A 20,142-nucleotide genomic window follows, 5' to 3' on the forward strand; every position below is an offset into this window, starting at 1 on the left:
AATTTCATACTTTTATGTTTTTTGTTACTGATCAGCATCCTTTAATAGTTCTTGTAGGCAGATCAAATGGTGATGAACTCCCTCAGCTTTTGTTTGTCTGGGAAAGTCTTTATCTCTCCTTCATTTCCAAAAAACAGCTTTTCCAGGTAAAGTATTTTGCTTGGCAATTTTTTCTTTCAGCACTTTAAATATATCATCCTATTCTCTCCTGGCCTGTAAAGTTTCTGCTAAGAAATTTAGTGAAAGCTTTATATAGCTATCATATAAGGAGTTTCCTTATACATAAGGAACTTATTTTTTTTTTACAGCCTTCAAAAGCCTTCATCTTTGTTTTTTTTTCCCCAATATTAAATGATTATTTTTTTTTATTTCAGCGTATGATGGGGGTATAGATTTTAAGGTTTCAATAAATGCCCTTTCCCCCCTCCCCCCACAAGTCTGAGTCTCCAGCATGACCATCCCCCAGATGGTGCACATCTCACTCATTATGTATGTATATACCCACCCCCGCCCCCCTGCCCAATACCCTATTACTGTAGTACCTATGTGTCCACTTAGGTGCTGCTCAGTTAATACCAGTTTGCTGGTGAGTATATGTGGTTCTTGTTTTTCCATTCTTGGGATACTTCACTTAGTAGTATGGGTTCCAGCTCTAACCAGGAAAATATAAGATGTGCTATATCACCGTTGTTTCTTAGAGCTGAATAGTACTCCATGGTATACATATACCACATTTTAAAATGATTAATTTTAAAGTGTTCCACGTGGTATAGAAATCAGCCTTCCCTCCCATGATTCTGTGCATATGGGACAGACATATCACTGTCCCTGCCACGCATCTTCAAATTAACATTCTCAGCTCACAACAATAAGTCTTCCTGAAGAAGACCTTCCAGGAAAAACAAAACATTTCTTCAGCTTATGTTTCTTCTTTTTGTAGCATGCACCAGCAATCTATCCAAGAAGTATACATTGGGGAAGGGGGAGGGGATTCACAAGCAAGCCCATCATTGTTGACAGCCATTACATTAGAGACAAGCACAAAGGGATAGGTCAACATACTGGCAAAAGAATCCTGTGACAGCTTGGGAACGAGTCTTTATTTCATTCATGGTGGAAACTCCATTGTCCAGTGCATAGATGTAATGAGGTGAGCCAGTGAGTTACAGAGCCACGAAGAAAAGATGTCACCTAGGAGGTAAGGAACAAGACCCATAAAAATCCTAGGATGCCTTCTTCCTGATATACGGTTACTATAAAGTCACAAAGTCCACAATAGTTGGATTCCCTGCCAATGAATTGTACCATAGATCTCAGAGTGTTCCCCTGGAAGTGATTTGTGATGAGGGTAGCAGCAGTATGAGCAATCATCTCTTGAGTTGTCTCCTTGATAACTCGGCCGAAGGAAGATGAGATTTCTTTCTGTATATTTCAAGGTCCTAACTCCTCAATCTTGTCACACTCCTGGTAATGCTGTAAAACTTTGCCATGGAGCATAGTTCCAAGAGCTCCTACACACAGTCTTGGCATTAAGCCTGTGAACAACCCATGCCTTCCATCAATGTCCTCCACTTGCTGAGCATAAGAGACCAGGAAGTTGACATACTAGCTACCCCAAAATATGTTGTGCTATCATTGGAAGAAGAGGCTTACATCCCACCTGGATGAGCACTTTCCCATACATGAGAGGTGAGACCAGAGCCCCGAAGCACCTGACTGGCTGCATCCACCATAACAGTATCTGCAGATGGACTTGTCTTTGATTTGTGACAGTTTGATGATAATGTGTCTTGGTGAAGTCTTCTTTGGGTTTAACCTGATTGGAAATCTTTCAGCTTCATGTCCCTGGATGTCCATATCTCTCCTCAGATTTGGAAGAACAATTCATGCCTCATTTGTCATGTTTTCTATCCCTTTATTGAACTTTCCATTTGCTAATATTATTTTTCTGATTTTGTTAAAGTGTCTATCTATGTTTTCTTATAGTACACTGAGCTCCCTTAACACAATTATGTTGAATTCTTTGTCAGGAAATTTGTATCTCTCCATTTCTTTAGGGTCAGTTGCTGGAAAATTATTGTGTTCATTTGGTGGTGCCATGTTTCTTTGATTTTTTTGTTTCTTATTGCCTTGCATTGATATCTGTGCAGTTGACAGAGCTGTCACCTCTGCCAGGCTTTACCAACTGGTTTTAGTGGGGGAAGATCTTCACCTGTGGGTGGGTGTTTGGGTTCTAGCTGAGTGGAGTGCAGAGCTTCCAGGTCTGGTGAGGACACAGCAGTTCTTGTGCAGCTCTGTCACCTGAGATCAGTGTTAGTAAAGATTGCAGGAATCCTTAGCAACCAAGGCTGTGGGTATCCGCGGCAGCAACAAGGCTGTTGGGTTTTTCAGTGGCAAAGGCTTCTGGAGCCCTCATGATCTCTTTTTCTCCCATGGAGGAAATCATGGCTAAGGGGATCCCTCTTTGAACTGGGTTCAGCTCATGGGTGTGCTCACATTGGAGGTCACATCAGTGTCTGATGCACAGTACCCATGGAGCAGCCACAGATCTGGGTCTGGAGCATGAGCACAAGTGGAGAAACCATGGCTCCAGGGTCCAGGACACAAGATAGCCCATAGCAGTGCTGGCTCCAGTGTCTGACGCACAGGCACGTGCAGAGTTGCTGCAGCTCCAGGATGCAAGGCATGCATAGGCTTGGGGGGAGGGAGGGGTTCTCAGTCCTGGGGTAGCACAGCAGTAGCTCCTTTCTTTGGGGGAGGATTACAGCAGCATCTCCCTCTGCAAGAGGTCTGTGGCAGTGATGGCTGTAGGTTACCTCAATAGCAAAATCTGCCAGTGTTCTCTGTGGGTCAGGCTGCTAACGTCCACACTGACAAACACTAAAGGGATCTCCACTGTGAAAGCTACAGGGAGTCTGTGGCTGCTGCAGGGACTATTGAGGTCCTCAGTGGCAAAGATTGCCTGGATCCTCTGCAGAGCAGGTCACTAGCAATTGCAGTGGCACCTGCTATGTGGCTAATACTGGTAGCCCCCTCCATTCGTCTTTGTTCCTAGCCATCTCCAGATGTATCAGCTGTGCTGATCTTCTTAGCAACCCTGTCTGTACAGTTATACTCTGTTTTTTCTCCACTGTGTTGCTATAGGTTCTATAGCAACAATATATACTCAGGGCTATTTTCAATCGTGGGTAGCTAAATGGTGCGTGGAGGGTGGTGTGTGTGTTTGAGACGGGGATGGAAGCTGGTATCTCCTACTCTCTACCATATTATTTTGTCAACCTCTGCTTTATCCTTGAAAATGGTACCACTTTGAGCCTATCAGTCAGTTGTACCTCATTGTGAATTAGTTTATCCCAAAGGCACTTATCTGTTTGGTAGATAAAAGGTAAAAGGAATTAAGGATGCTAGGGTTTTGGTGTATCAGGGAGAACATCTCAGGACAGAAAATGAACGCAGAAAAGCAAAAAATGAGAGAGAGGTAAATAGACTTCATTTATTTTGCAGTTCATCTTCACCTGCGATTAAAATGGAGACGAGGCTAAGGACTAAGGATTGCCGAGTTTTGAATAGTAAGAGTGCCAGACTTCCAAATCAAACCCAAATAGTTCTTTTTCAATTAAAAGAAAACTCAATATTCTAATTTTTCTTCCACCTAGCAGTTTCCTCTGCTTTCAGACATGTCACTTTGCCTTCCTTTCTCCATGGTCTGAAGAGTTAGGGAAATTTTTTTAGATTCCACCGGTCCCAAGTTATGCACTTCTGAATTTTTTTTTTTCTCAACTGACCTCATTTAGCAGGGTGGAAGGCAGCTTTTCCTAGTCTATTAAGACTTCAATAAAATCATCCATTTCTAGTTAACTGGAATAGTATTCACATTTAGACCTGCATATTAATTGGCTGATAACGAGATGATAAAGCTGCTTTTCTCTGCAGGTGTACCAATCAATTTCAATGAAACAGAAAAAATGAGTTCTTTTCTTGTTGCATCTGAAATTAAAAAGTGATTTATATTTTCTAATAAAGTGGTTTTCATTGATCTCCTTCTGAAAATGTATGGTTTCATTTGCACCCTTTTAAATTATAATAGTTTCCGTTTGTAAAATAATGATTTTCCAATATCATTTCTGGCTTCCAATTGATGATTAACTTTAATATGAATTTGAAGGGGAGTGTTTGGGGGGGTATTAAGAGTCTCCATCTCCCTGCCCCCCCAAAAAAGCCTGCTACTTTTAATGACCTTAATATCCTCAAACTACAGAATTTTTTTTCTAAATACAGTGTTGTCAAAGGAAGTTATGTTTTTTCCCCCAAGAAATCTATTTCTCTGTTTCACAAGTTTCCTTTTGTCATAGAGTTTTATGCCTGTGCCAATTGTTTTCCATTTCTGTTGTGTCAGCCTGACTGCAGGGCAAATGTGGAAAGGAGAGTTTTGTTTCCTTCTTCCCCTGTCACCAACAGCAAATTCTTATTTGGAGATGCTCACAGAATCCTGTTGTTATCAGCTGAATTCTGGCAGTGTGAAAACTGGCAGAGCAATTACATTTCACTTTAATTTAGTATTATGGTCTTCTAAGCCATAATAATTAAGCAGCCATGAAAGGAAGCTATATTCCAAACATGTGATGGAAAACTGCAGAGTCCAGGGTTGGTGTGGACGGAGCAGTCTCATCTCGTTTCTCTGTCACCCAGAGGCATCTGGATTCACACTCAGGCTGCAGACAGGTGTTGAGTGGAGTCAAGGGACTATGTGGGCATTAGACCTAATTCAAAACAGATACCAGCAGCTTTGTCTATTTGACCACACAGGAGATGAATGGTCTGATAAATGAATTAATGGATGGATAGATGGATGGATGGGTGATGATTAAATGAACAGATGGATGGATATATGGACAGGCAATTGGCAGCTCTCATGCAGAGATCACCTTTGTGGTAAGATTTGAGTGCCCCCTGCACAAAAATACTTTCCTCCCTCTAGCTCCCACAGTTGCTGAATACTCTCTAGTGGTACCAAATGTGTTTGCCTGGATTAAATATTACCCTCTTCTAAATTATTTTGTTAAGTGCACCCTGAAGGGGCAAGACTTGGCTGGCTAAGGACCCTGCAGCATGGACTGGTTCATCACCTGCGTCCCCATGCATCAGGAAACTGTGGACTTCATAATGACATGGGCTTGATGGCAAAGCCAGACCAGGGCGAATAAGGTTCTAAAAAGTGGTGTGTGGGGTGGGGAGTGATGAGGAAAAGTCCCTCGGCTCCACAGAGGACCCTGTTTTTAGTCACACCCCCAGATGCAGTACTTCTCAGGTCTTTAGCCCAGCCAACTTTCCCTTCTTTTAAACTTGCAAATAATAATTTTTCAAGACCAGCCAGGGTTGAGGATTCCTGACTTTTTTCTTAGCTTGAAAATAAAAATAATGATAAAAATAGAAAGGTTGATTGAGCACCTTGTGCATGCCGTGCACTTTCCGTGCATTATCTAGCCCACCTCTGTGCCCATTTTACAGTGGAGGACACTGAGGCCTGAGGGAGATGGGCTGCTTTCCCAGGGATACACAGCCAGTAAGGGACAGAGCCAGGATTCAAACCCACGATAGGCATGCCTCTCCAAAGCCCACACTGCAAACTTCACTCTACCTCCTACTTTGAGCTGCTATTAAGAATAAATGCTGGGCCGGGCGCTGTGGCTCACGCCTGTAATCCTAGCTCTTGGGAGGCCGAGGCGGGCGGATTGCTCAAGGTCAGGAGTTCAAAACCAGCCTGAGCAAGAGCGAGACCCCGTCTCTACTATAAATAGAAAGAAATTAATTGGCCAACTGATATATATATATAAAAAATTAGCCGGGCATGGTGGCGCATGCCTGTAGTCCCAGCTACTCGGGAGGCTGAGGCAGAAGGATCACTCAAGCCCAGGAGTTTGAGGTTGCTGTGAGCTAGGCTGACGCCATGGCACTCACTCTAGCCTGGACAACAAAGTGAGACTCTGTCTCAAAAAAAAAAAAAAAAAAAAAGAATAAATGCTTTGGGAAAATTCTACAAGGCAAATAACTCAATTTCTTCAAAAACTAAATTGCAATGAAAAAAAGAGGATGGAGAGGCTTGTAAGTGAAAGAGACTTTAGAGATCTATCAACCAAATGCAATGTATGTATTTTGCTGAGATTCTGATTCAAACAAATGAATTGATTTTAAAAAGAGAAAAAGAGGATGAGCGCAGTGGTTCATGCCTATAATCCCAGCTACTTGGAAGGCTCAGGAGGGAGGATTGTTTGAGCCCAGGAGTTTGAGGCTACGGTGAGCTGTGATCTGCCACTGCACTCCGGCCTGGGTCATAGAGTGAAAGCCTGTCTCTAAATAAATAAATAAAATTAAAAGAGAGAAAGTTATAGTATGTGAATCACATCTCAGTAAAGTTTTATTTTATGATCTAAACAAAAGACGTTAAAGTAGATTCCAGCCAATGATATCATTTTCCTAACTTTTCATGGAACACCATTTAGTAAATGACTTTTAATACATGAACACACACATACCTGGGGATGGGGAATAAAGTAACCAACTTTATCCTACTCTGGCCTTTTTATAAGTTCTGGACTGTTACTCAGATGCCTTGGCACACACCCTCAAGGTTGTCTTCAGAAGCTTCAGGTAAAACATTTTTAAACCACAAAAGCAAATGAAATCACTATTGCAATTAGTAAAACCATATTCTCCTTTCCCTCTTCTTCTAGAAGGGAAAAACCGGTGGAGACGTGCTGTGCTGTCCCTGAGGCTCTGTGAGGAGAGCTGAGACAAGAAGGAGACACTGTGCAGGGCATGAGGCCTCCGCCCCGGAAGAGCTGCACACACACCAGGCTCGAGAGAAGCCCAGCCTGCTCTGAAGACGGAATTGGCCTTGGTCTGGGGCAGCCTCTCTTCAAGTTCCCACCTCCTGCCCAGGGACAAGAAGAATCTCCTACCAGGTATCTCCAGTTGTGGCCAGAGTGCTCACATTCCCGCCATTGCACTCCAGGCTAATGGTCTTAATTGTTCCCAAGATAAAGACCAACAGCATAGGCCAGCAGGGTGGCTCACACCTGTAATCCTAACACTGTGGGAGCCCGAGGCAGGCGGATAGCTCGAGGTCAGGAGTTCAAAACCAGCCCTAGCGAGAGTGAGACACCCCCCTCCCCCCCCCCTTCTCTACTATAAATAGAATGAAATTAATTGGCCAACTAAAAATATATAGAAAAAATTAGCCGGGCATGGTGGCACATGCCTGTAGTCCCAGCTACTCGGGAGGCTGAGGCAGGAGGATCACTTGAGCCCAGGAGTTTGAGGTTGCTGTGAGCTAGGCTGACGCCATAGCACTATAGCCCGGGCAACAAAATGAGTCTCTGTCTCAAAAAAAAAAAAAAAAAAAAAAAAAGACCAATAGCATAACTGTGGCCTAAAAGGCCCTCAGCCTGGGGTGACCTCTGACTATCTCTCCAGCCTCACCTCACACCCAGGCCTGTCTCTGAGCTCCAGGAACACCGACTTTCCTCTCCCAGTTGTTACAGCTCCTTCCACCACTGGGCCTTTGCACATGCTGACTCCTCCATCTGGTTAATTCCTACTCGTCCTTGAAATCTTGAGATCTCAACTCACACAGAGCTTTTCTTAAAACAATCTTCTGTGATGTGTCAGAGTCAAACTCTCTATTGTTATTAATAATCTCAAAGCATTTGTGACAGTTGGAATTTTACATTTATTTGATTTCATCAGAGTCCAGCTAGGCTATGTGCTCCATAAAGAATGAGACTGTAGGCCCGGCGCGGTGGCTCACACCTGTAATCCTAGCACTCTGGGAGGCCGAGGCGGGAGGATCATTTGCGCTCAGGAGTTCTAAACCAGCCTGAGCAAGAGCGAGACCCTGTCGCTACTAAAAAAAATAGAAAGAAATTAGCTGGACAACTAAAAATATATAGAAAAAAATTAGCCGGGCATGGTGGCGCATGCCTGTAGTCCCAGCTACTTGGGAGGCTGAGACAGGAGGATTGCTGGAGCTCAAGGGTTTGAGGTTGCTGTGAGCTAGTGACACCACAGCACTCAGAGTGAGACTCTGTCTCAAAAAAAAAAATTGAAATAAAAATAATGAGACTGTGTCTTTTATTGTTGACCACTGGATCCCTCAGAGTCTCCCCACAAAACCTGGTATATAGTAGGCAAACAATGTTTGTCAAGTAAAAAACTGAATTTATGAAAGAAGAATGAATGAAGAGCCGGGCGTGGTGGCTCACGCCTGTAATCCTAGCACTCTGGGAGGCTGAGGCGGGCGGATTGCTCAAGGTCAGGAGTTCAAAACCAGCCTGAGCAAGAGCGAGACCCCATCTCTACTATAAATAGAAAGAAATTAATTGGCCAACTAATATATATATAAAATTAGCCGGGCATGGTGGCACATGCCTGTAGTCCCAGCTACTCGGGAGGCTGAGGCAGCAGGATTGCTTGAGCCCAGGAGTTTGAGGTTGCTGTGAGCTAGGCTGACGCCACGGCACTCACTCTAGCCTGGGTAACAAGCGAGACTCTGTCTCAAAAAAAAAAAAAAGAATGAATGAAGATATGGATCAACGAAACCTCCAAATTCACTGCAATCACTATTTAAGAACTTATCCAGGCTCCATGAAAGTATATCCTCTTGCAAATTTGAGTGTTTTCAAAGGTACCTTTTATAAAAATCCACCTCCTAAACAACCTATTTAAGAATTCACCAGCTGGGTGTGATGGCTTATGCCTGAATCCCAGCACTTTGGGAGGTCGAGGTAGGAGGATCACTTGAGTCCAGGGGTTTGAGACCAGCCTGGGTAACATAGCAAGACACCATGTCTAGAAAAAATTTAAAAATTAGCCAGGTGTGGTGGCATGCACCTGTAGTCCCAGATACTCGGGAGGCTGAGGCAGGAGGATTGCTTAAGGCCGAGGCAGGGGGATTGCTTAAGGCCAGGAGTTTGGCGCTGTAGTGAACTATGATTGCACCATTGCCCTGCATCCTGGGAGGTGGAGCAAGATCCTGTCTCTAAAAAAAAAAAAAAAAAAAAAGAACTTACCAGTAGCCTCTCTGGCGCAAATCCATTTCATGGGAAGAATTTTTAGTATTTTAATGCTGCCTTTCTGCCCTACAGCATATGACAATAAGGAGCAATTAGCTCTACAACTAGAATATGAAAAGGGTGCAATGCATTTAAATTAGAATTGATTTTTGAGTAATCTCTGTTTTCATGGGCAGAAATCAGATTTTTTCTCAGCCAGCTCATTAGAAAGGACAAGTTGATGGGGCTTAGAGGATGTTAGAACACCCCTTTTCCAGTAGAAGGGCCAGAAATCAGTTTCATCCTAGCTTGACTTTCCGTAGAGATATTGTTATCTCCACAGGTGCCCCTGAACCTGGACCTCAGCCCACCTCATATGTAAATGTCTGGTCTCAGGTGTGTAAACCCCTTCCATCATGTATGGGCCCTGCCAGTGACTTATGTCCCGCCCAGGGTCATTGGCCTCAGAAATACATCTTTGTCTATAGATTCTAGAATATGGGCACGGACACAATTGAGTATTTAATACAGGCTGCTTTCTGCCAAGAATGATAACCAGGGAATAGCTGTGTGGTCAGGAGTCATGGCCTAAGCCCTGCAAATAGTTTCTCTTTGACCATCTGGATAATAAAAATATCATTTTTTTAAGAGACAGGGTATTGTTCTCTTGCCAAGTTGGAGTGCAGTGGCACGATTGTAGCTCACTGCAGTCTCAAACTCCTGGGCTTAAGCAATCCTCCCATCTCAGCCTCCTGAGCAGCTGGGACTATAGGTGCATGCCACCACACTCAGCTAATGTTCTTATTTTTTGTAGAGATGGGATCTTGCTATGTTGCCCATGTTGGTCATGAACTCCTGGCCTTGAGGGAACCTCCTGCTTCAGCCTCCCAAAGTGCTGGGATTACAGGCATCAACCATTGTGCCTGTCCTAAAAATACCATTATGTGCAGAGGTTTTTAACTCAGCATGTGCCATGGAATCATTTATGGAACATCTTTAATATGTCACAAAGCTGCAAACTAGACTTTCCAGGGATAAGGACTGGGCATCCATGTTTTTAAAGTACCACAGCCGTGCTGATGCACAGGTAAGATTGAGAGACGCTGATGCAATGGCACCCTACAACTTGCAAAGAGCTTTTGCTCTAATCCTAAAAAGTTAGGCAAGGAAAGTAATAATCACCCCCAATATACACATATGAAAATTGAGGCTCAGAGAGAGTTAGTGGCTTGCCCAAGGACACACAGTACACAAGTGAACTAATCTAGACTCAAACAAAGGTGTCAGCTTCAAAGTTCCTTAATCCAGAATGAATGGAAGGTGATGTATACTCGTGGCCAAAAAGAATGATGGTTAAAAGCAATGTAGCCTGAGACTACTTAGCTGAGTTATTAATGGGTTGGTAGTGCTTTTAATTTATTTTCAAATGTTTTGGAGAATAATCCAGTGCATCCTTCTGAGGTGGTTCCTTCCATGAAGTTGTGGTTAGTGTTGTGTGGCCTTGCTACCTTGTCCACAGTGCTGATCGTAGCAGGCAGAACATAAATGGCCTCTAGAAAGGCCACTTACAGCCAGATGCATGGCAGATAATTTCCTGATCGCTACCTGGTCAGCAGCTCAAAACAAACCTTTGTAAGGTATCTGGGGCTGGGGATGGGGGGCGGGGCAGCGGAAGTGGAGAGGCAGTAGCTGGAGGTCAACAACAGAGGGAAAGACTTTGTTAAGTCCGACAGCATCACAAGATTAGGGGCAGCAGATGCCCACTTTAAAGGGTAACAAGATTGCCTGGTCACTATTGCTGCCTTGAATCCTGAACTCATTCCAGAGATTCAGTTTGTGCAGCTTCTTGGATGATTTTCTGTCTCTTTCACATCCCTGCTATTTCCCGAGCTGTCCTCCTCACACCTGAAAACCACAGTGACGGAGTGGCAATAACAGGCACCTCCCTGCTGGCTGAGTGTCCTCAAAGGACACTTCTCTGGCCTGTGGCCTCCAGAAAGATGTCTGGATGGCTTTGGAGCTTCCCAGAATCCTCTGCGCCTGTGAGAAACTGCAGGGCGTCCACTGTTCTCCCGGGCAGTGCCTGGCTGAGCTGCTCTTCATTCCTTTGCCTCTGGTGCCCTCTAGTGCTCACTCCGATAGTTATCTTTAGGCAACATTTCTTTTTTTGCTAGTAAGTTTAAGAATGTAAAACCTGGGAGTGGGAAGGGAACTTCTTACAAGTATATCCATTACTTCGTGGAAATTCATCTCGCAGTAGCCATATGATACGTTCACTTTTCTGCATGCTCATTAAACTTCAATTAAAAGTATTTTAAAAGTCTATCCATGCATGCATCTATCAAATATTTATCAAGTGTCTACAACAGGATAGATCAGCCCCTTTTAGATGATACAAAATATAGTTCTCGCCCTCACGGAGACCTGGCTAAAGAGACTGACAATACATTTCATAAACAAACATGAAATGACAATATGACAATTGTGGTGGTGCTGCAAAGGACAGGAACGTGAGGAATCCACTTGTTGGGAAGCTTCCCTGGGGAAGGGAGAATAAATATTCCCTGGAATATGAAGGAAGGACCAGAGTTATGTTTTAAAAAAACCCAACATGAGTGGCAAGCGCAAGACCTCTGGGTCAAAACAGTGTGGGGCATGTTTGAAGATGTGAAAACAGGCTGTGAAGCTGGAATGTAAAAAGAAGGAGTCTGGGGCATGGCAGGAGAACTGAAGAAAAGTCCTTATGTGGGCCTTGTCGACTGCACAAGAATTTTGGTCTTTGGCCGGGCGTGGTGGCTCACGCCTGTAATCCTAGCACTCTGGGAGGCCGAGGCAGGCGGATAGCTCAAGGTCAGTTTGAAACCAGCCTGAGCAAGAGCGAGACCCCATCTCTACTAAAAATAGAAAGAAATTAATTGGCCAACTAAAAATATATAGAAAAAATTAGCCGAGCATGGTGGCGCATGCCTGTAGTCCCAGCTACTCGGGAGGCTGAGGCAGGAGGATCGCTTGAGCCCAGGAGTTCAAGGCTGTAGTGAGCTATGATAGTACCACTGCAATCCAGCCTGGGTGACAGAGTCAGACCCTCTCAATGAAAAAAAAAAAAAGTTCTTCATGATACACATTAGGACATTAAAGGATTTGAAAAGTCCTACAGCAAAGGAATCTGCTTAAATTGCATGGAATATGGGTTCCCAAACTTATTTGACCACCCAACCCTTTTTCTCATAACAGCTATCAACATGCCCGGGATTATATTCTGTTAAATATATTCACTGATATAATGGTTATAAAAATGGCCATTATTACTTATTATCTAGTCTACATTATATATGTCTCATTATCTCATTTAATATTCAAACAACCTGATATTATTATATAACATTATATATGTGTATCTGAAATTAAATAATTCAAACTTAAAGCTGCTGGAACTTTAGATTATTCTGAGCCTTGAGAGGAACGTGGCTATGCAGCCTGTGTCGCAGAGCATACAGCTGCAACGTTTGCTTCTGTGATTATGGATTAACTCCGACAACCCAAAATAAGTGACTGAGGCAAATATCTCAATCAATAGAGGTTTATTAAACCAAAGTTTGAGGATGCACCTGGGAAAAACACAAACCACAACCAATCTGTGACTATTTTTCCAAAGGGGAATTTGGGAACTTAGGTATTTAAGGGAAGGCATATAGAAAAAAAAAAAAAAAGGCCAGGTGCAGTGGCTCATGCCTGTAATCCTAGCACTCTGGTCTGGGAGGCTGAGGTGGGAGGATCACTTGAGGCCAGGAGTTCAAGACCAGCCTGAGCAAGAGCAAGACACTGTCTCAGAAAAAGGTGGGGACAGTGAGCGGTGAGGTAAATGGTTACATTCTTGTGAGACCCAGGACATCTACATTTTACATAAGGTAAGATGACTGTTAGAAGAGAAAAACGGAGTGAAGGAAGCATCAGTGATGTAGATGTCCTTGGGTAGATGAAAGAATGTGTGATCCTGTCTTGTCTCCATTCAGCACCAGAGAAGATAAACTTGTAATCAACATTATTCGTGTGGAATCAAACAGACTGTAGTTTTAGGAACTAGACTTAGCCTGCAAACCCAAAGTTACAACTTGTATGTTCTTCTTTATGGGAAGCCAGTAAAAAAACTTCTTTATGAATGCTCTGTGTGGGCAGTCCTTTGTATAAGTAGTTGGGAGAGCAGTCCTGAGATTTTTATTTTCCTTTACAACTCTCTTTCTTATTCTTGTACTGTAGAGAATTAGGAAGGCCAAGTAGAACCACAGATAAGACCTCCTCATGGAGTAATAAAGAAATCTTTATTTCTTGGAATGTAGCAATCTGTAACCAATCAAATTACTGTAATTTATGCACTGGTCTTACATGGAAAACATTGTAATCTGCCTGGGCACGGTGGCTCACGCCTGTAATCCTAGCTCTCTGGGAGGTCAGGGCGGGCAGATTGCTCAAGGTCAGGAGTTCAAAACCAGCCTGAGCAAGAGTGAGACCCCGTCTCTACTAAAAATGGAAAGAAATGAATTGGCCAACTAAAAATACATAGAAAAAATTAGCCGGGCATGGTGGTGCATGCCTGTAGTCCCAGCTACTTGGGAGGCTAAGGCAGGAGGATCACCTGAGCCCAGGAGTTTGAGGTTGCTGTGAGGAAGGCTGACACCACAGCACTCTAGCATAGACAGCAGAGTGAGACTCTGCCTCAAAAAAAAAGAAAAAAGAAAAAGAAAACAAAGAAAACGTTGTAATCCTGCTAAAATTACTCTGTCTCTGCCTGTATAACTAAAACATTAACTTCTCCACTTTGGAACACTGACCTCATTTGTTTGGAGTTGGTGCTTCCTGGGTGCCTATCCCCAAGCTTTGCACTTGAATAAAATCTATACTTAAGCATATTTTATGATATTCTCATATTCTCATTATTTAAGATTGACATGTACATATAGTGTTTATATGTATATGTGTGTATCATGCAACATTTAACAGGTGAGAAAACTAAGGCTCAGAATAGATAAGTAATTTCTCCAAGGCCACATAGCTGGCGAGTAGTGATAGTATTCAGGACACATCACCCAAAATATGAGTATAAGAGACCATATTATGCCACCTGAAATATGGCTTTTCAGCCCAGAGATTATTTTGAGCTGATTACTTTGGGAAACAGAAGACACAGGAGAAGTTACCCTTTTATAAGAGAAATTTACATGTACAGAGGAAATCTCCACTTGCAAGGCTGTCTCCCTCTTTGCACCAGGAAGGGAAGGATGACTAAATCACCAGGGACTCTCATCGGTGAAGAAAGCATTGGCTTAATCCGGATAATAAACCTTGCTCTTGTTTATCCTACTTTTCCTGATCATCTTCCCATAACCAGCTTTTCCCCACACCCTTCTTTCTTTGTTTCAGCAAACTGTGGTGTTTAAGCCTGAAGTTTAAACTACCCTTTTGAGATTTACTCTTGAAAGTTTAGTCTTTGAGAATTTCTTGAGTATCTCACATGTACACAGAAGGTATAGGTGTTATTAAACTTGTTTGTTTTTCTCTTGATAATCTGTCTTTTGTTACAGAAAGTCCCAGCTAATCACTACAGAGTAGAGAGAATATTATTCACACACACACACACACACACACAGAGTGGTCAAGTCCTGCTTTGAAAGCAGGTCTTAACCATTGCTCTGTACTGCTTCCCATATAGTCCAAATCCTGTCCCATGTTTGAACAGACTCACACTATCATGGCAAAGAATTATCCAACCTTGGGAAGTTGAAATATCCCCAAGACAGGAAACTTACTATTTCTCAAGCTAACATATTTTATTATTGAATATCTTTAAGTATTTAGAAAGTCCTTTACATTGAGTTAAAAATCTGCTTTTTTGAACCTTCCACTCATGTCTGATTTCTACCTTGGGAATGATAGAGACTAAGCCTAACGCATTTTTGTTACTGAAAGCTTGGCACTTGTCCTCCAGGCCACATCAGAAGAACAAGAACAGTGGTTTGGGGAGAAGGAAAGAGAATTTTATCACTTTGCGGTCAAAGGAGGAAAATGGCAGACTATTATCTCAAAATCCAAATTCCTCTACATAAGCAGAAACACAGAGATTTTAAAAGGAGGGCCCTCAGTTCTAGGCTACTGTCGTTGAACTACAGTTAATTATTCTAATCTCCCATCTCTGCCGTAGACAAAGCCGTGATCTCAGCCCACCTAGGAGCCAGGCACCTGGCCCTCTGGTCCATCTCCGTCCCTTTATTATAAAGGACAAAAGATATTCCCCTGACCCTCCTGACCACTGGCCTGAGACAGGGATACAGGTCTCAGTTTCCAAAAAGAATGGGAGAAGTTTTAAAGAGACAGAATATACCTTTTGCCATTTTTTCCCCCCTAGGCTTTCCCTCTGTTATGTATGCTCCACTCTCAGTTTTATGCTTCTGTATCTATGGGAGGAGGGGAGACTACTCTGTTACATTTCCATAGGGGCACAATTCAAATATTTGAAGAGAGCTATTAATATTTTTTCTGCCTTCAAAAAGATAACCAAATTATAATTACATTTTTAGATATGGACTGTAGTTAGTGTGTAAACTGGGACTTGAATTTGGTCTCCAAAATGTTTTGTGTAATTCACATTGTCTTGAAAGATTTCCTAATTTCCATGGTGGCAAGAAGATTTTTTGTTTTAATCATGGGGAGATGAGAGACAGATAGAGAGAGAATGACATTGAGAGAGTATGTATGCAATGCATATATTCAGATGCATTTTGCAATAATTGTATATACATGCATTTGATATTTAGCAATTTTTAAAAAGAAAGAAAGTAATCTTGGAACAAAGAGAAATTATATAATTGTGTGACAGGAGCAAAGCTATAAAAGTGTGAGCAGTCCCAACATTTCCCCACTGGAGAATTCTTTGACAGATTGGTTTTGGGGATTTTTTTTTTCATATAGAGTCATAAAAATGATGCTACAGCAGAGGAGGAAGACGGAACAGTGTCTAACTTGCTCTTTTTTGTTATAGGGAATTGTGTAATGAGCCAGGGAGAGAAGAAACTTTTTTAATGGCAAGGCAAAATTGATATACATAATAAAGAACAAGGAGGGGGATAGGAAGAAGCAAGGAACTGAAAAGCCACAGTTGGGGAAAGAGTTTGAAGGGCTTTATAAGAAGCTTATAGGCAGTTTTGGGTGTGAGAGAATTGGGGAGGAGAAGGAAAGGAATTTTGATAAGTTTTGCTGTGGGTCCTGTTTCGTGTTCTTAAGAGAGGCAGAAATGACTGAAATTCCTTTTTAATTAATTTTGGTTGGTAGATTGCAGTTCTGAGGCTGTAAAATTTAGGATTACAGTTGCTTTTGACGTTCCTGTTTTCAAGTCCTGTATGTACTGCAGATGGACATTAGTCCAGAGCATTAACAACAACAACAAAAAAAAACCTGCATGCTACAATCTGGAACAATATTTACCAGAATATCCTAAATGACTAATATTAAATGGTAGGATTTAGGATAATTTCATTTTCTCCTCTTTTGCTTCTCTATTTTTCTGCATTCTTTATAATGAACATGGATTACTTTTAATGAAAAGAAATTTAAGTTCATGCAATAATGGAGAATCTGAATATTTTCCTTGGCATGGTGAGAGTGTTTCCCCATGTTTTCTTCAGGTGCTGTTGGGCGATGAGGAGGGGGTGGGGACAGGGAGGCGTTCTGAAAGGATTCAGAAAAAGAAGAGTCAGGAAGGTTTACGAGATTTTTAAGTGTCTCTATTCTGAAGCTTAATTTCTTTGCTGCTGCTTAAGTCAGGATGTTAACCAGGCACAATGACATGTTCACCTTACTCTACTAAAGGGTAGCAGAATATGTTACCCCAAAATATGCCACTGTGGCACATTGAGTGTTTTGAGCTTTCAACAATGGAAAAGAAATAGATATAGACAAGAAAAACTCTCTGTCCTCACCATTTGCTTAAAAGCAGGACATAAATTTGTAAAGATATCCCCTTCTTCCCTCTCTACCAGAAAGGACAGAAGTTAATCACTGGAGACAACTCTAGAAATTTTAGCCCAGTGAGGGTACCAGAGGAATCTACATAACAAACCTTGCTTACTGGCCCTTATCTTCCATTAATATCCCCCATATTTTTATCTTCCCTCAATTTGCCACCCTGAAAACTCAAAGTCCTTTTCCTTCGTCTTTTCATTCCTCTAAAACTTATTATTCTCTTGTTGAGATGCTGTATAAGCCCAAGTTCTATCCACCCCTTGGAGTTATTCATCAGTGAATACTCCCATGTATATGTGCGATACATTCATTAATAAATTGTTGCTCGTTATCTCTTGTTAATCTACCTTTTGTCAATATGATTTTCAGGGCTCCGGCTAATGCACCTAAAATAAATAATGGGAAAAACATCTTTTTTTCACTCCCACATACTATCAACGGATGTCAGGTATGGGACAAGACAGGCAACATCTCTGGGCAGAAAACAATTGGCCACAGGGCCCAGAGAGGGCCCGGGGAAGTTACCCTTTTATGGGAAGAGCCTGTCCTGATTATTCTCCATCCCCCCTCCAGCCCAACCACGTCCATCAAAGATGATGTTTTCAAGGCGAATTGACACATGATTGTGACACATTCTTATCGTAAGCAGCGGCCCTTAAAAGCCGCTGGTGTGGAGGGGAAGGGATGAGGCTCTTTCGAATCAAGGGCTGGGCTTGAATTCCTTTCAGAGGCCTCAAGCGTGACTCAGGAACACACCTCTGAGTGGGCAAACTCTCCCATCCCCTGACCCTGAAAACCCACCTCTCCTCCTGGAATTCTTCGACACCACTCTGTATAGTCTTCTCCTCAGAGGAAGAGTGATAGCACAGTGGCTGTTTTAGTTTCTCACAGCTGCCTTAGCAAAGCACCACAAACTGGGTGACATGACAGAAATGTATTCTCTCACAGTTCTAGAGACTAGAGGTCTGAACTCAAAGCGAGGCCAGAGTTCTGCTCCCAGTGAAGCCACCAGGAAAAAAAACCCTTTCTCGCCTCTTCCAGCTTCTGGTGGCCCCAGGTTAAAGAAAAAATTTCATGACACTTATAAAAGATGGTAAGGAGGATTTTATTCAAGGGGATTACTACGACAGGGTTTTGCAGTAGGGGAGAGAGATTAGGCTCAACTCCGAATACAACGAACAAAAGTGGGAATTTAGCCGGGCGCGGTGGCTCACGCCTGTAATCCTAGCACTTTGGGAGGCTGAGGCGGGCGGATTGCTCAAGGTCAGGAGTTCGAAACCAGCCTGAGCAAGAGCGAGACCCCGTCTCTACTATAAATAGAAAGAAATTAATTGGCCAACTAATACATATATATAAAAATTAGCCGGGCATGGTGGCGCATGCCTGTAGTCCCAGCTACTCGGGAGGCTGAGGCAGGAGTATTGCTTGAGCCCAGGAGTTTGAGGTTGCTGTGAGCTAGGCTGATGCCACGGCACTCACTCTAGCCTGGGCAACAAGCGAGACTCTGTCTCAAAAAAAAAAAAAAAAAAAAGTGGGAATTTATAGCCAAGGAGCAGGTTGGGCCAGTGCATGGAAAATCACCGAGAGGAAACCTCAGAGGCAAGGAAACACCAGCCCAACTCCACGGCTTCTTGCTGAGGCAGGTCAGGGTGATCGGGTACTGAGGACGGGGGAGGAAGAATTTGATCAGATACTGAGGGTGGGGGATTTTTGCTAAACTGACCCAAATAAACTAAACAGGCCAAAAAACAGAGCCCAAGTTCAGCGCCTTGAGGAACCTCAAGGTAAGTCAGACCAGAGGTAAGTCAACACATTCTTTGTCACAGTTGTTCTTTGGTTTGTGGCAGCAAAACTCCAATCTCTGCCTCCATCATCCCCTGGTCTTCTCCCGCTATGTCTTCGTGTTCCAATCTTCCTCTCCTTTCTCTTATGAAAACTCCAGGCATTGGATTTAGGGCTCACAATATCCAGCATGACCTCAACTTGATCACGTCTTCAACCCTTGTTGCCAAATAAGGTCATATTCTGAGATCCAAGGTAGACACGAATTTTGGGGGGACACCATTCAACCCACCACTGTGGTTGAAACCATGGCCTCTAGTGCTTAATTCTTGTTCTGCCACTTAACTAGCTGTGTCAACTTGGGCAGTTCACACAACCTTCATAAATGTGTCATCTCACTCGTAATGTGTGGATTTCACCTTCTTTGTGGAGCTACTGTGAGGAGCAAATTAGATAACATTTGTTAAGCATCTTTGAGCACAATGCCTGTGTTGGAGTTCAGAGAAAAGTAGCCGAAACTGAAGCCTTAGAAGCAGCCTCAGAAGCAAAAAGTTTTTTCTCTGACATACTCCTGTCCTCCTGCCTCTCCATCCTATTCTCCCCTGACACTAGCCATAAAAACTAGAACTTCTCTTCCCCAAGGCAGGTCATAAAAACCAGAACCTCTTTTCCCAAAAGCCAGCCACAGAACCTAAAATTATGCTGTGTAAAAACAGGCCATGAAGAAATTATCTGACCTATCTTGTTTGACTGAAGGTCATAAAAGCCCCGTTCCAGTGAGGAACCTGCCCTATACCCAAGAGGAAGGAATGCATGCTCAGAGAAGCCAAGAAGAATCTAGACAGGCCAGGCATGGTGGCTCATGCCTTTAATCCTAGCACTTTAGGAGGCCAACGTGGGAGGATCGTTTGAGACCAAGAGTTCAAGACTGGCCTGGGCAATATAGTGAGACTCTATCTCTATAAAAAAAAAAATTAAAAATTAACTGGGTGTACTGACATGGACCTGGAGTCCCAGCTACACTGGAGGCTGAGGCATGAGGATCACTGGAGCCCAGGAGTTTGAGGTTGCTGTGAGCTATGATCATGCTACTGCACTCTGGCCTGGGAGACAGAGTGAGACCCTATCTCTAAAAAAATAAAAATAAAGAATAAAAGAATCTAGACAGACAGGACTTGCTGAGTTCCCCACTTAGTCTATTAGCATTAGATAATACCCTTTTGTCCAATCATATTTCTACACTGCAGTCCACACTTTGTTGAACCTAAACACAAAAAAATGGAAAATTTTCTCCATA

The 20,142-nt window shown here is 42.9% G+C and overlaps 1 pseudogene; it reads right to left on the bottom strand.

Annotated features, from left to right (window-relative positions):
• Positions 1-610: 610 nt before the first annotated feature.
• Positions 611-1,555, bottom strand: LOC105875534 (mitochondrial carrier homolog 2 pseudogene; annotated as a pseudogene).
• Positions 1,556-20,142: the final 18,587 nt, after the last annotated feature.

The sequence above is a fragment of the Microcebus murinus genome, chromosome 20 (assembly GCF_040939455.1).
Source record: "Microcebus murinus isolate Inina chromosome 20, M.murinus_Inina_mat1.0, whole genome shotgun sequence".
NCBI classification, from domain to species: Eukaryota; Metazoa; Chordata; class Mammalia; order Primates; family Cheirogaleidae; genus Microcebus; species Microcebus murinus.